The sequence below is a fragment of the Crocodylus siamensis genome, chromosome 5 (assembly GCF_052110815.1).
Source record: "Crocodylus siamensis isolate JL-2025a chromosome 5, ASM5211081v1, whole genome shotgun sequence".
Lineage (NCBI taxonomy): Eukaryota > Metazoa > Chordata > Crocodylia > Crocodylidae > Crocodylus > Crocodylus siamensis.
In genome coordinates, this window is record NC_143399.1 from 197519734 (window position 1) to 197536012 (window position 16279).

The window sequence follows — 16279 nt, forward strand, 5'->3', positions numbered from 1 at the left end:
GCTCCGATACTACGTTCACTTATTTATCCCCCCACGCCCCCTGTGAGGTAAAGCAGTATTATGGTCCCAGGTTTGTAGGTGGTGATATGATATATGAAGGCTGTAACAGAGCCAAGAATTGCATGCTGATCTCCTGGGGCTTACCTGGAAGACCCTGTTCCTTCCCAGACAATCACAACCTGGATAATAGCACCCGAGAGCTGTGAGAAGGAAGCTGTCCTGAGCTGTTGGTGTTACACTCCTGTAAAACTACTATGCAACAAAGAGAACCGGGCCTGACTTTATCGATATTTATGTCAGGAACCCACAATATGCAGACCTCTAAAGAGCAATTGTTTTGGATAAGCACTCTCAAATCAGGATGCTTATTCAGGTCTCTCTGTGGCTGGGGAAAAAACACTGTGATGGAGAGAGAGGGGAGCCCGGAGCAGATGTGGGACATGGCGGTGTGTGCAACTCCTGGCCCCAACAGACGTCTTTTGTGGCCTTGGGCTAGTCAATTTATGTGTGCCTCAGTTCCCCATCTGGCCAGGAGGAATGAACCCATTTTCTTTTGTCTGTTGTTTACCTGAACAATGCATTCTCCAGGGCTGGGATTGCCTGTTATTCTGCATTTGAATCATGCCTAGCCTACTAGGGACCCAGTCTTGATTAGGGCCTTGAGGAGCTATAATAATAACTCTAATAAAATGGTTCATGTTCATTCTTGACTTCCCCAGCTAGTTCGCCCATCCCAAGCAGGGGAACATCTTATTTTGGCATGGTTTTGTATTCCTGGTATGGGTTTCTATTACCGTAAATTCTCTCCCTACCGCTGCATCCTCATTCTGAGAAACAGTAAAAATGGGTACTATTTTATACACGACAAGCTATTGTGGCTCAAAGCCAAGCTCAGCTCCCAAGAGGAAGCGAATCAATGGCTTTCTAGTCTACCGATACCACTGGATCGGGGCCTCCATTATAGCAAAGGCCGTTCTCCAGTGGCAGCCTCTTACAAGAACATTTACTGGTGAATATGCACGATGCAGGCAGAAAGGGACAAAGACGGGCGCTGTACGATCTTATGCTGATGAATACATTTATCATTCTCAATGCACTCAGAGACCAGCCAGCCCACGTACCCCGAGTACTCTTACAGCTCGCGACAAAATCAATCACATTATTTTTCCAACAACAAACCTCAGAGGTATTAACTCAGCTACCATGGTTCAGAGATTCACAGATAAACCAGCACCACACAATTGGCAATTTTCTTAATGGCAGCAACACAGTCATGAATGTTTTACCCCGCTGTTGCTAATGCTGAAAGGACTTTAATTTTTTAAGTTTCCCTAAGTCGAAAGAAATCCATAAAAGGCTAGACCTGACAAAGGACTTAGGTGCCACAACACCTACTTGCCTCTATAGCAGACCCTAAACCCCAGAGTTGGCCTCAGCTTCCTATAAAGTGCAGGAGAAAGTCAGTGCCTTAGAAATGATTCAAAATACCCACTTGCCAAGTGGGGAGCTACCAGAGATAGCCCACAGGGCGCACAAGCACATGCCTCTCGCCACAGTTCAAGCACCAGCGCCAGGCACAGGTTTTCTCTGGAGCATGAAGCAAGCCCCTGTGCCTCATCTCCCCACCTCTGTAACGCCAGGGATAATGCACTTTGCTACTCCTCGGGGGCATCGCAAGGAGAAGCACTTAAAAAATGTACGGTGCTCAGATCTTGCAATGGTGGGGGCCATATATGCAGATGTCTGAGGCTGCAGACAAGACTCCTGGCTGCCCCCCCTTCCCAAATACCAGTGTAATATAAATAATGCCCCTGAAGAACATTAGAGAAGAGGGACAAGTCCACACATGGTCAGAGGAGCTCTAAAGCATGTGAGGGACGAGAAGTGCCCAGAGCTTCTGCATGGGTCTCTTTGGGCAGATGCAGGTTGGTAACCAGGCACCTCAATGGGACTGGGCAGAACTGAGATACCTAATCCCCCGCCTCTGGGACCCCACCAACATCCATTCAGGTCTTACAGTTCAGGTCTTGCAGCATCCACCCCACACCTACATCCATTCAAGTCTTATAGTTGGCCCTGAAAAGATCTCTAGGAGCTTAAATTCAGGCTCCTGCACATTGGAAGAAGTGCCCAACCCCAGCCTGAGCCCTGCTGCGATCTACAGTGGAGGAGGCACAAGACCAGGCTCCTCAGAAGTCCCCAGAGAGGCTCAGCCCATTAGATGTTTTCTGAGCACAAGCACACACGAGCAGCACTGAGTTCACCAGGGTGAAGCACAGATCCAAGACATGGCAGGAGGAGGTAGCAGCAGGCACCCTTTACATAATGGCCTAGAGGCTTAGTGCCCCCCCAGGGAGTGGGAGACCTGGCTTCTAGACCCTCCGCAGCCTGGAGCCCACATCTCGTACTTTCTAGGAGACTGCCCCCACTGAGCCAATGTGCAGGCATTGCTCCCCTCTTGCCAGCACGGAGACGGAAAAGGATCTTGGAGTCGTCATTGACTCCACGATGAACATGGGCCGGCAGTGTGGGGAGGCAGTCAAGAAGGCCAATCGTACCCTGTCATGCATCCACAGATGCATCTCGAGCAGGTCCAGGGAGGTGATCCTCCCCCTCTATGCGGCACTGGTCAGGCCGCAGCTGGAGGACTGCGTCCAGTTCTGGGCGCCACACTTCAAGAGGGACGTGGACAATATGGAAAGAGTTCAGAGGAGGCCACTCGTATGATCAGGGGTCAGCAGGGCAGGCCTTATGAGGAGAGGCTATGGGACCTGAACCTGTTTAGCCTCCACAAGAGAAGGCTAAGGGGGGACCTTGTGGCCTGCTACAAACTGGTCAGGGGGGATCAGCAGGTATTGGGGGAGTCCCTGTTCCCCCGTGCGCTGCCAGGAGTGACCAGGAATAACGGTCACAAACTGGCGGAGGGTAAGTTTAGATTAGATATTAGGAGGCGCTACTTCACAGTCAGGGTGGCTAGGGCCTGGAACCAGCTTCCAGGGGAAGTGGTGCAGGCTCCTAGCCTGGGGATTTTTAAAAGGAAGTTAGATGAGCACCTTGCCGGGGTCATCTGACCCCGGTGCTCTTTCCTGCTAAGGCAGGGGGTCGGACTAGATGATCTACCTAGGTCCCTTCCGACTCTAGCTACTATGAAACTATGAAACTATGAAACTAGGAAAAAAAGGCGTGGGGCCAGAAAAAGAAAGTTCTGTAGTCCAGCGAGGAGGACACGACTAGGTCCCGGTCCCAGGACTGCTTACGAATTTTCCATTAGACAGTCACAAGATAAAAGCAGAAATAGCTCTGGCATCATGGAGTGGAAGCCAGGAGTCCCCTCACCGCGGGAAATGCCGTTGCGCTGAAGGGTGAGTCAGGCTCTCTCTTGCTTCCTCTCTCCGTCTCATGACTTGTGCCTTTCTTTCTGCAGAGTGGCCCAGCTTCAACCTGAGGGTTTTAAATGCTCCCACCTAGGCTTATTCTGCTACCTGATGGTTAAAACGCTCTCCCCAGGCCAATGGATACCCACTAGGTTATTACAGAAAAGGAAGTACCATGCCCTGCTCAGTTGGGCACTCACATGCAAAAGAACAGTTGGCCCCGGGATCCTGACCTAATGTATGGCCCTGAGGCAGGTACACGAGGGGCAGGAGCCCAGAGACAGTCTTAGATAGCTCCGGACGGCTCCCTGCTCAGCATCTGCGCTCTTTGAATCTCCTTTCAGAGCCTCCAAATTCTCCACGTGTGTCTGGAGAACCCGGGCTCCTTCCCTTGTTTTGTCGAACTTTCTAAGGAACCCACCTGATTTTTCCCCATGTGTTTAAGCAAAGGATGCTTCGGACAATCACAATATTTAGCACGGGACTTTGGGAAGCAACCACACACGTAGGCCCACTGCACTTCGGCAAATTTGCTCTTTTGCTCCTATCTCGCTCATGATACAGTGAGGACGGTCGGTCCGAGCCTGTTTAGATCTCTGCGAATTTAATAGCGAGGTTATGCGGGTGCTTAGAGTTAAGCAGATGCCCAAGGGTTTTGCAGGCTTGGAGTTAAGAGTCAATGACTATAAGAATTGGGACCTAACCTGCGGCGTTCACAGCTTCGGGACCTTCGGGGGACAACACCCCCATCCTTCCGGGGTCAGCAGGGGATTCTTCACTGTGTTTGTGACATCCAACCACTTTGTGGCCATGTACTATGACATCACACACAGGATGCTGACATCACTAAGCTCAGCAGGAGACAGTAGATCTCAATTCTGCTGTGCACTGTGCAAGGTTTGCCAGCCCCACAGCAGATATACGCAGACAAGTTACAGGAGGTCTGAGAGCCCACCACAAGTCCTATGCAGACATCTCTGGTCATAGCAAAGGACACCAAAATGGTCCAGCCAGGAACGGGCATTCTTGTAAAGCAAATTAACTCTCCCCATCCACCCGAGAACTATCTACCATCTATCCAACAGACGTACCAAATATAAAAGTACTGAAACAAAGAAGTCAGTCATAAAAAAAATACCCCTGCAACATTCTTACCTAGGGAAAGGAAAATGCTAGACACCCAGTGAAGTCTTTGATTGCTTGTTGCTTGTTACATGGCAGGTATTCATACTATGGCTATGGGACCAGCAATGTTAAAATAGCATTTTTTCCAGGCCTTTGAGGCACAGCAGATCACCAGGGAAGAAGAGAGTGTGTATTTTGATCTGGAAATAATAATAATGATAATGACGACTGGAATTTGTTCCTGCCCCAAAGCTCCAGTGCGTCGTTAGCTGGGTGGTTTCCATGACTCAGCACCTATAAATTCTCGCTGTGACTCACAATGCCCCGGTCCTCCAGGAACTCTGGCTCCACCTGCTCTTCTTGGATGGAGGTGCCAGCCACACCTCTGCCTCTCTCGCCTTACAAAAGTCACCGGTTTAGCTATGACCGCGGCAGGGGCATTCGACAGAGCCTAGCCGGGGGGTTCTCCATGCCCGACAGATGCCACCTTCAGCATCTCTGCCAAAAAGCCGTGGTTAGTTGTCACCTGTTGCTAATTTCTCACGAACTGTGCATTTCAGTGCCTGGATGGTCTTGCGCTTATGCCATGCCTTTCCTCCTGAAGGATCCTGAATCCATAAAGCTGTGCACATTCTGCAGCCTGAAGCACTTGGGTCAGGAGAATCACTGGATGGGGAGAGGGAGGGAGGGAAGAAATAACCCTTCCCCCAATTATATTAGTACGATGAGACAACCTGATGTTGCAGCCCCAGAAAACCGAAGGGGTGCTAGAAAAAACCCTAGCACACAACCTTGGCACCGGGAACTTCCCAGTCGGACTCGCACATGAAGGCAAAACTGCAGTTAGCAAGGACGGAGTGAGTTCTGCTAGGCATTCGGATGCCCAGCCTGGTTAGTTGGGGCATAACGGCCAGGCTCAAAATGGTACTTCCACAAGCTGGAACATTTTTTATTGCAGCTGATTAGCTCTCAGAGGGATGAAATCCTTCTCTTCAACCTGATCTTTGATTAGTGTAACGGAGGGGCAAAGGACAGCACCAGAATGAAATGGTAATTTTAGATCTGTAAAGGATCATGACTCATTGGGAGAGGTAAAACCACCTTTCGAGAGTGCGAAAGAGAAATCGTTTCACCCCACCTTGGTTACTGTGTCTTTTAAATCATGCATATCAGCCCTGTGCAAGAGTTTAGGACAGGAAGTGAACTATCCCGTATCCCACTGAAATGACAGGGGAATTAGCCCTGCTCCGCACTTATTGAGCATCATCCCCAAGCACAGCTCAACACTTTTAAAGAAGTGATTAACATCATCATTCCCTTACAAAGAGGGAGAAACTAAGGCACTGATTTGTTGAGTAATGGATCAATGCAGTGAGGTGAACCTCAGCTCCCAATCCACTAGATTCGTAAGGAAAACTGAATGAAGTTACCTAAAAGATACTGTTTAGGACACAGGGGATAAAAGTGAATGTTTCCTTAAGAAAAAGGCTATGGGGTGTTTAGTAATTCTTAAAGAGCAGAACCAAAGTACTAGCTCTTAGTTTCAAGTAGGAGCACCATGCTCCCTTGCACCATGCTGGCTAACTGATTCATGCTGAGAAGAAAGAGCATGAGTAATCAGAGCCCGCGGTCCCAGGAGATGCGAAGCATTTGAAAACTCAGCTTCAGTCATAAGCCAACCACTCACTGGTGGAAACTGGGAATAAGCGGCTTAGTTTTCCTAGTCCTGAGGTTCTTGAACTTTCCTCTGGGGCATCTTAGTACCAACTCGAATCCTAAACTAGCAAGGCCACGAGATGACAATGCACACATTCCTATGAAATGCCATCCCCCATTTCTGCAGCATCCAAGTCTTTCCACAATCGGATACGAGTCCAGCTTCATGCTACGTGGTTTAGGAGAAGCAATAGGATGTTGATGCAAGGATGTGCATCTGCAGCTCTTTAAATATTCATGCAAGCCCTCCTCTACTTTGATGTGTTTATACTTGTCTCACTGTGTTCTTGGAAGCACAGGCAGAACAGACTGGCTGAGAAGTGGTGAAAACTATCACTTAAAGACAGATGAAAAACACTGTCAGGTGAGAGTTAAAGATATGCAGGGCAGAAGAGAAATGGCTGCAACTGATGTTAACCTCCTGTCACGAGAGCGGTCTCTGGTTCATTTGTGCTCTGTGACCAGTGAGAGCTGCAGAACTTTTTGGAAGGAAAATTGTCACGTCTAGGTATTAATACAACAGTCAGGAACCACTTCTGCCTCTAACCACGGAGATCGCACACACATGTGTTAAGTGACTCCTGGTTTTCTAAACCCAGGCAACAGGCCACTACGCAACACTTTGCAGGGTTTACCTCTGTGATTCATGCCTATCCAAGGAGAAAAGAATGATCCTCAGAGAAGAACAAGCAAACTTTTGCACACCACTTTTTCCCTGGGGTACCATCTTCCCCCAGTCAAAGAGTCACTGAACTAGTTACTCAGCTTCAGCGCTCAGAAGGAATACACTTACGAGACAATGCACATGTGGAGAGGGCTGATCTCTAATGTCTACAGACTCTCCATCTTTAGGCCCTCTCCTTCAAGGAGCTGTGCCCCTAAAGAACCAGTCATGAAACTCCCCTTCCACTGACTGGCTTCTCCTTTTATTCTCTGCATGGCCTCCGACTGGCAGTGTGCATGGCATGGATCACTGCTGGGTCCTAACATCTCATATGTCTTCTTGTAAGCCCTTCTTTATCACGCAGAACTGATGAACTCCATCACAGCACAGCATAGCAACTGGGCTCTGTGTTCACGTTGCTCCCTGCATCCCAAAAAACTAATGTAGTAATCCAGGGATACATTCATGGGGGATCATCTGCACGAGGTAATCCCATGCCTAACACAATAACTTCAAAATATCCCCAATGTATCTGGCTAACTTTGTCAAATACAAAGCGAGAAAGGATGTGCTTAGGGCAAAAGCACTGGAGTGGGATTCAGGTGACCTCTCTTGAGGTCTTGGCTTTATCACGCTCCTTGTGCAACTAAACAGATCCCCAGTACTCCAGTGTCCTCTCTGTAACATGACGGGGGAATATACTTCTTCCCAGTTTGCACCCACTTAGGTTGTAATTTCTTGACCACAGAATCTGTCTCTTGCTATGTGATTGTACAGTGCCTAGCACAATGGAGGCCGGCTCATGGATTGGGACTTTTAGAGTCTAATTTAGCATGAGTAACAAATTGAATTCTTTGCTAATTATTCTGCTCAGCGGTAGCCTTATTTATCTTCTGACTTCTTTTAGGGGGAAGCAAAAAAAGAAGAGATAATTGGCTCTGCAGCATAACACAGCCTATGAACGAGCCTCCATAGCAGCAGGTCATTCGTTGTAAAGCGAGGCGTAGGATACCAGGTTCGCAATCAAGCCACAGACCAGTTCACATTCATCAAGATCCTCAATCTTCCCCGAAGCCGGCAATTGTTTCTGAAGGCGTGTTGCTGACATTTCACGTGGTCTTGTTTACTGTGCAGCAGACGGCACTTTGGAGAAACCAAGGAGGATCCAGAGTTAAAGCTGTGAAAACACTCAGCACAAACCCAAAAAAAGATACGAAATTCGTCTCCTCCTTGAAAGCGTGAAACGCAGCCAGAGTCTTAACAGCTTCAAAGAGGTTTTACTGCTCTCGGACCATTGCTCTTCCCCCTCTGCAGAACGTGGAAAAGGGATTTTACAAAAACCAACCAGAAATTGTTGGTTTGGGTCTGAGTGTTTGAGTTCAACCCCTGAACCAAAGTCAGATGCAGAGGGTGAGAGCTCTGAGCTGACTGGGCTATAGCAATTGGGCAAAATACCCCCCAAAACCCTCCGGATGCTGGGAGGAAGAGGAACGAAAGAATGTCATATACCTCTTTTGCCTTTCAGTATTCAATTAAAAACATACATTTTCACTTCCACACAGACAGGTTCATTCTGCTACTACTTCAGAGCAACTATATCAGCTCATATGGAGTGCCTTTATTGTTACACAGGTGATGCTGCGAGCTGAATTGGGCCTTCAGCTTTTACTGCTTCTGTGGGAGCTTTGCCCAAGCAGTGTTTAAGTGAGCGCAGAGTAAGGACTGCAGGATTTGGCTCTTAATGACTGATTATTGATGCATTGGCGCCTTGGAGTTCAGACCTGGCTCTGAGCTTCAACAGGCTGAAGTGTTTCCGTTTGTCACTGCTGGCTCAGGCCTGTTTGAGAGTGAGATCTGAATCCTACAGTTTGAGTCAGGAATCACCTCTGCATCTGAGCTTCCCATAAGTTCATGGACGGTTAAATCAGGTATTTCGATCCTGTTCCTCATTATAACGATAGCCCTGAATCCAGTTTGGATCCAGTTCCACTAGGATCAAATCAAGAATTCTGGCCCATCTTCCGTACTAGAGATATTGCACTGATCTACCTTGGTCCAGTCATCTGTATCGTAGTTGTAAAGCCCTTCGTCGGACCGATCACCGGTGGCTGTAAGCATGAGGATGGCAGCATTGCTACGGAGCAGAAGTTGCTGGGAAACCAAACGAGCAAGAAGTTCATCTTCAAACTGGAATCTTGAAACTGGAAGTGTCTGGGAGGAATATTCTGCGCTGGGAACCGCACTGTGATTCCTAACGAGTAGCACCGTAGGTCCCCACAAGCCAAACAGACAGCTGATGGGAGCTATCATTTTACCAAGAAGACCTCACCTGCAAAAAAACGCTAAATATATTTATCCTAAATACACATATGTGTGGGGGGGGAATCAACCAAACTAAAAATCCCTATAACTCAGAGGTGGCTTGTTTCCAACACGACTATAAGCAACAAGATGCAATGAAGGGCATGATGAATGGCAAATGGCAAGATGAATGTTGCATGTAGCAACGCAGATTCTTGCAATGACACCCAGTTCAAAAGCACAAGGATGCAGTCCACCCCAAAACTGATGTGCAGGTCACTGTCACCGGTGGTGGGAAATACCAGCCAGCAACTAAGTAATTCTCAACTGAGTTTTTCAACACGCAAGGCAATTAAGATAACAATCATGTTGCCAAGATACTAAGGACTTTGCCGGGCTGTCTCGTTAGCCAACTGCCCACATTATAGGTTCATCCCAAGGAATCAGCTCAAGCAACTGAAAACTCAGTGTAGAACAACAGGCAGCCAAAGTTAGCAACAGTATTAAGCCCCTCAATGGTCACAACATTTTGTGATTGCAAATCAATTGTCATGGAGACTATTGTGTTGTTATCAAAAGAGGCTTATGATGCCAAGTTAAAAAAAATAAGAGGTAAGGGACCAGAGAGGCAGCACAGTTTGATGGACCAGATGTTGGCTTGGGAGTGGAGATGGGAGCCCAAATCCCCAAAGGCGTATAAACCCCTAAACTCCCAACTGATGTCAATGAGAGTTAGGCACTTATAACCTTTGAGGTTTTACACTCTAGTTATTAATTAATTGGTAATTAATTATTGTAACATAACAAGCAGGCCCTCTAATTACAATTAATAATATTATAATCAACGGGTGGATGTTCGTGTGTTCTCACGCCCTGTGTTGGAAGGAATGTGTGTCATATGCCCTATACTGGTAGTAAGTCATGGCAATTTGTGTTTAGGGCACGAGTCTGGTGCCTTTGGAACGGGCGGTTTTGAGCGGATTGAATAAATTCAAAAGAAAAGGAAGGCGACAGAAAGGATGTTTTTAAATGTCTGTAAATGGATATTTGGGGTTAGGGGTGCCTGTGCCGTGACGTGCCTGTGATGTGGGCCTGCTTGACACTGGCATATTAACACACCTTGACTTTGTGCAGCACAGCTGCTACCTACTGAAAAAAAGAAGTTCCTGGAGGTGTCCTCATATCATAATCTGCACCCCACCCCAGCCAGCGCCATTCAGCGCATGGGCAAACTTGAGTGGTGCCTTCTTTTTGAGGAGCATGGACCAGTGCAGTGACGCTGCTAGCCAGCCCCTGACAGCTGCAATCAGGTCAAGCCTCCCACGCAGAGAAGGCCTCTGTTTCCCTTTGCATCCAGAGGAAGCTGGAGAGCTGCAGGAGTAGCATGCTGGCAAACATGTATAATTAAGAGATAATGTCAACGAGATAGAACATAATCACAGGATAATGGCCTCCTGCTGCTCCATAAATACCAAGGCAAAGCCGAGACATTTATTTTCAAAGTGGGAGACATAATATTGACCCTGTGACAATGCTCTGTGACAATTACCTTAATTGTGTTGGGTCAGTGACTGATGTGCTTGGCGTGGATCATTGTGGCTGACGGATGCTAGAGCGGGAGGATGGCAGGCATTGGTTATTGAACACTTGCATCCCAGTTGGCTCAGGCAACCATCTGCTGCTGAAGATGGAGAGCTGGATCTGGTCCTGGCCTTAAGAGGCCCATCCTGTGCGAGCTTGGACAAGACACTCCACCATGTTGTCAATGCAGCCTCCGTGGTTTTTTTCGTGTACAGTGCAATCACGGTGTGGATCAGGCAACTGCAGGTTGGGGTATATTGGAGTTTACCTTTTGCATTTGGGCCAGATGAGGAGGGAATGCAACATGCTTTTGTGTCATAAGAAATATTACCATCACTGGGGATCTTTTTGGCCGTATCGGTACTGAATGGATTGGGAATGAAAAATCCGCTGGTTCCTAAACCTGCTCCTTCCAGATCAGGGAGAAGAGACAGGGGAGGGGTGGACAACCAGCTTGGAGGAAACTTTCACTGCCAGCCAGTGCTGCTGCTTGCATGGAGTTCCCTCTGTCTGGACTGAATCCAGCCCTGTCAATGTGATAACTTTCACAAATACCAGGTTTGCTCAACAGAAAGTCTCCTGTGGTTTTAGACAAGAACCGGTTTCCCCTGTTGAAATGGGAAAGGCCTTCTCTTTTAAGGAAGCTGCTCAAGACGTGCCTGCCTAAAACATCCCCTCGCCTAATTATTATATAAGGCTAAAAATAACGAGCCCCTTTCCAAAACTAGCCCGCTTGGCCTGCTCTCCAGCGCACTGCTGGGAAATGCAGCCCTCAGAAACTCCCTGGCCTGCTGCCAATAAAAAAGATAAAGCCTATTTCTTGGTAAGGAGGACACACCTCCAAGTGTCTAAATGTGACTCCTTGGGGCTTGCTTTGTCTCTTGCTCTTTACGGGCCCTACTTGGACACTGTGCACCAGCTTGCTGCAGCTGCTTCCTCACCGCTTATTCCCTCCTCAGGTTGACACCGCAGGAGAAAGAAGTGAGAGTGAATGGTCACCCTAGTCTCCATCTGAGAAATGCACTGGGAAGTGGTGTGCCGAGCCGGGAGCTTAGGATAATGCTCTTCTCCTCCCTGGGTGCCTTGAAGGCCTTTTGCAATCTCCCTCTGATCACGCCTGTGCCAGGGGGACTGATCCCCACATGCAACGGCAACACCGTTGTATGGTGCAAGTGCGGTCACATTGCAAAACTGAAGCTGCGGCTGCCTGGCTACAATGCACATGCTGTCTTCTGTGTATGTACACCCAGGTCCTCCCAGGGGATCAGCTGCATAGTGTCCCCACCTCCAGAGAGCCTGGTATGGAAAGGGTTTCGCTTAGATGGAATCAGACATGCATAGTGTACGACTTAGTCTTATACAGAGCTACCACTCAGTACTGTCTCATCTATTTCCCTGAAACACGTACAGTTCAATAGGTCTAGGCATGACAGGGTGATCTCTTTAGAAAAACACAGGATGAGACAGGAGGACTGGAGCATGTGGAGTAGAAGCATGCTGTGTGGATCTGGGCTTTCAGCTCCCAGGCTCCAGGGAAAAAGAGATGCTAAAAGTGTAGTCAGATGCCAGGGCATGGACGGTGCCAGCTGCAGCATCTGCTGCAGGCCAGTCTCTGGAACAACAGCAGAGTTGTGTGCATTTGCCTATCCTGCTTGATTAGTGAAGCAACTCTACAAGGGTCATAGGAGAGCGAAACAAGGCAGAAGTCCCTGGATAGGATACCACGGGCAAGGTGAATGCTTGTCTGAATATTTCACCAGGGAGCCATCCTTGAAAGCTGCTCTTTCTGAGACAGGGGTTGTATGCATGCAACATTATCCTCTAGATGCAGGCCAGGAAGGGAGGTGGAAGACAGTCGGGACCCCACAGAAGCTGCCTAGGACATCACGGGAATGGCCACTGAAGGCATGTCTACACCACCATGAAGCACACTTACTTATGTTCCACACGTCAGGCCGAGACATGAGGCAGCACAGCTGCCTCAGAGCATGCCCCAATGAGCACACTTAAGATGGAGAGAGTCTAAGAGCAGGCGTTTACTAATCACTACTCTTAGGCAACCCTGTGGCCACATTTGGGGGAGCTGGAACACATGGAGAAGTGAATGGGTGCAACGTGCTACACAGGAGCGCCCCCAGGCTTGGCTCCAACTCAGTGTAGAGGTACCCAGCCTTTCAGTCACTCCTGATTTGCTGGAGAGGAATGGACACTAGCTTATGGATACTTTAAAAGTTATATTCCGCAAGGAAACATTCATCCTTGTTCTGTGGGTCCTGGTAAGGCCATGCAATGGAGGAAGGAAAATGCAGCAGTTAGAAACCAGGGTACATTCCTGATGCAATTTTGTTGTGACGGGGAATGCGAGGCACAGACAGAAGTGCAGCTCCCCCTGTAACTCATAGCACTTCACAGGAAGTGCTATGAGTTACAATGATGCCCCAGACACAAGAGATGTTCACTGTTAGGTCCTGGGGGTTGGGGGATTCAGTTGCAATTTGAAGCAGATGTCAGTCAGCAGCCACTCTCCTTTAAGCCCTTTGCTTCCTCCCTCCCAGCCCCGGCTCTGTTTTCAGAAGGCGGGGGGGGGGGGGGGGCAGAAGAGAAGGGGGTGGAGAGAGTTTGGTTTGAGGCTTTTTCAGCCTGCACTGGAGGGCACGGTGGGTGGATTGGAGCCCAACCCTGCTGCTGGTGCATGCAGACAGACATTATTGAACATGCTCCCTTTTTGGAGTGTTTTCATCTGAGTTGTCATTGAACCCTCTTGCAATGAGGGTTAAGATTGTCATGGAATCGGGCCCTTTTAAAGTGCTCTGCAGCTGTGTACTTGTGCTTGGTCACAACTGCAGAGCATTTTCAAGGGCCAGGTCAGGTGAAAATTGGCACTTCTGTCTGTGCCCGCATTGGCTAGTTAGAAAACTCCCAAAGAGCTTGGTTTGAAAAAACTTCCTGGTACTTAACTGAAAGACCACCAGAGAGCTGTGGATGGGAAATCCCCCTTTTGATGGGTTTCACAGAAAACCCGCTCACAAAAGTTTCCAGAAATTAAATGACCAAAATGATGGCATCGGGCTGACCACACTCAGACTGCACACTGATTGCTCTCGCTTGCTACTGGCAGAGGTACAGCCCCTGCTAGGAATGGGTAGGATGCCGTTGCTTAGATGAGAAACTTGACATCTTTCACCTTCCCATTGTCGTAGGATTCGTTAGAGTGCCTGAGGCCATTATCTCAGCCTTCCCATTGAGTTTGGAAAACAATTTCCATCCAAGTGGATCAGGCTTTGTAGCTGCAGAACCCGCAGACATGGACCACGTAGAGCCAAAAGAGTCTCAAGTGCTCTGGGATTATGGTAGCTATTTCACTAGCATCAAGCTGGGTCCCTTTGGAAAAGACGCAGCATTGAATTCTGCAGCCTTGTTACATTGCTCTACTCCTTTGGCATTATTTGCTTTTTCAATTTTAATTATAATTGAAGGCTGAATTTACTCCCTTTGGTGTCCTGTGCCGATTGTAAAACTTCCTACCAAAATGGGACTTGAGCAGCACATGCACCTGGATCCGGCCCTGTTAGGATCCATACATCTAGAAAGTTGCTAGAGAATGAAGACTATCAGGGGCTTGCTGACTTGATATGAAGCCCACTGAAGTCAGTGAAAAGCCTCCTGTTGGCTTCCAAGGGCTCTAGCCGGCACCAGTCTCTATCCTTGCTGGATGCATTTTGCTTTCTATTAAAAGCTGTTGTTGCCTGGGTTGCATTATTAAATGAGTAAATATGCTGTGTTCCTGCCTCCAAGGAGCCGTCACCAGGGATTTGTAGATTGGGTATGTCTGATGACTATGCTGATCAGTGAGCTAGCATTGCCAGGTTTAGTCTGGACTCTCAGTATATCCATAGCCATGATGCTCTGTGTGATGGGTATCACGAGAGGGGTATCAGCAGCATTTCTGTTACAAAGGATATTGAGAGGGGGGTCATGGCTCTGCAGCGGCAATGGCAGGATTGCATCCTATAAGGGAAAAGGGCTTGCAAGAGGGCACTAAAAACAAAATGGAGTGCAGCTACTCTCTTGGAAACGGAGCATAAGGCCATGGAGGCTCTCACTTGGCTAGCTGAGATGCAGAGTGACTCCAGTACAATCAGCATAAATGGGAGCAGGATGTGCCCCAGAGACAGTGCAGAAAAGAGGGTGGGGATAGGAGGGAGATTTACATCATCAGAAGTTAACAGGCAGCTGTTTTGTTTCTGTCCACTCTGTTGATTCCCCAGCCAAACCCATTTTACATCTCTGTCTTTCATTATTCAGAGAGACACGCACGTTCTCAGATCTGGGTGCTTCGGCTGAGGCCCATGAATAGGCATGGCCTGTTTTTCAGAGAGACCAAGCACCCACAACATCCATGGGAACAGCAGCACACTGCAAATCAGGAGCAACTGTGGGATTATTCCAGATGTCAAGGTGCGGCACTGTCTGGTTTTCAACCAGCTCTAGCCTCTGGCTAACGACAGGAGGTCGAGACCCAGGCTCAGCCAGCACTCTGAGGCTGGCATGCACATTGCATGTCTCTGGGCTTCACTGGTTCCCCTCTGAGTTTCTTCGCAACACGGACCAGCAAGTGAATGTAAATCAGAAGCAGATGCTCTGAAGTCAATAACTTCATAATAGTGCCCTCACTTACTACTGGAATTGGCTTGGCTTGTTTGCCTACACAGTTTAAAGGAAAAGGAATTGCCTGGCTGTTCAAAGAGATGGAAAACTAAGCATTCCCCCCACCCCCTGTCAGGAAGGAGAAAATCCCACTGTGAACATTGAGGACCAATGCTGGGTTGGTGACGGGAAGGGAAAGTTTCCATCTGCCTGCAGGACAGCCAGGCAGTTAGTAAGGTTTGGGATTGCAGCTGTCTATAAGCAGCAATGGGTTTGCTATATGTTGGGCACGACATCTGCTTCTTAAGCCAGCCAAAGCTCTCACTTGACCTGGGACGTGCCGCTGGTGTGAGAAAAGCTGAATGTGGGGAGAGGGAGAGGGAGCTATGGCTGGCATGTGTGACCTTTGCAATGGAGAATGAGGAGGATTAAATGTGATCCCAGTCCTTCTTCACATGTTAGGAGACACTCATGCGGCACGTTTGCAGCAAGAGAGCTGGGCAAGTCGCCTTCTGCAAGCAGGCTCTGTCACAAATTGGATCCAGTCACAGTGGTGTGCCCTGGATGCAAAATTAAATGCCAAAGCCACATGTGCAAGGCTTTCCAAAAAATGTAGGGCTCGTCCAGAGGGCAACCTTACCTTGTGCCAGGCACCATCAGCCTCAAACATGTTGCTCTGCTCTGCACCGAACCAGAATCAGCACAGCCATGTCCACACGGCACTTCACCAGGTGCTATTTAGCACAGCTAAGTGATGGGGCTAATTAGACTGGTCCCATGCTAATTAGCCTGCCCACACTGCTGTATGATGGCAGCTGTACTGCTTCGGGCTTTAGAAGCAGCCCACGTAGCGCAGTATGGCGTGCTCAAA